We start from the raw sequence: 978 nt of genomic DNA on the forward strand, positions 1-978 counted from the left end.
CGGTGTGCCGCTGCTTTAGCCCCAGCAGGACCAGAGCCACAGGTAGTGGAGTTGGGTCTGTAACAATCCCGCCCAAAAAATTTCAAAGAAGTGGGGCTCGAGTGGGCTTGTGCCTCCTCTCTGCTCTGCGGCAAAGTGTGTTCCTGAGCTTGGAAGCTACTTGTGATCTTATAGTGTATGGGATGTATAACTATTCTCTGCCTGGTCATTTTTGAAGTAGGGAGCCATAGTGGGCAGGATTAAATTCACTTTGTTTCTGTTGGTCTGGACAGTTGAGTTTCAGGTGTAGTCAGAGAAAGACACCCATGTTGCCAGGCCTGACACTCACCCACAGCTCTGTGCTGCATGGCTGCTAGGTCAGTGTCCTCAGGGTGCAGGAGGCTGTACCACGACTGACCGATCAGTTCCTCCCTGCGGTAGCCAAGGTGGTAGCTGACACTGGGAAAAACAAAGAGAGCAGGCAACTGAGTGTTTTTGCAGGGTCTGCACAGTGTCAGCAAGAAGCTGATGTTGCATGATAGAGGAGAGAGCAAAACAACAGGGGTACAGAAACAAGTTGCAAATGACTGAGGGAAGAGGCTTGGGAAGTGTCTGGGATAATCTCACTGCTCCCTCGGTGAAGGGAAATGATCCTCACTGCCTGAGATGTAGAGCTGGAGCTGTGGTGCAAGCAGGCAGCCCTCACCTCTCTGTGACATTGGTAAATGTCATGTCTAGGATGTGTGTGCTCTGGAATAGGTCGTCCTGGGAACCGGCGTTGCTGTCTGCAGGCGACTGTGTGACCGGCGTGCAGAGGGCCAGGAAGGCTGTGGCAGAGGGGGAGGCCGAAAAGCACACACACAGCCACAGCCTGATTTCCCCCGTGCCGCAGCCGGAAGGTCTTGGATGTGCGCATCTCACCGACAAACGTGACTTCTGCAGGGAAACGAACCGTCCGGAGTGGGTCAGGGGCTGCGTCACTCTGCTCCTGGCAGGGCT

Source organism: Apaloderma vittatum, unplaced genomic scaffold (genome assembly GCF_000703405.1).
Source record: "Apaloderma vittatum isolate BGI_N311 unplaced genomic scaffold, ASM70340v1 scaffold20782, whole genome shotgun sequence".
NCBI lineage: Eukaryota > Metazoa > Chordata > Aves > Trogoniformes > Trogonidae > Apaloderma > Apaloderma vittatum.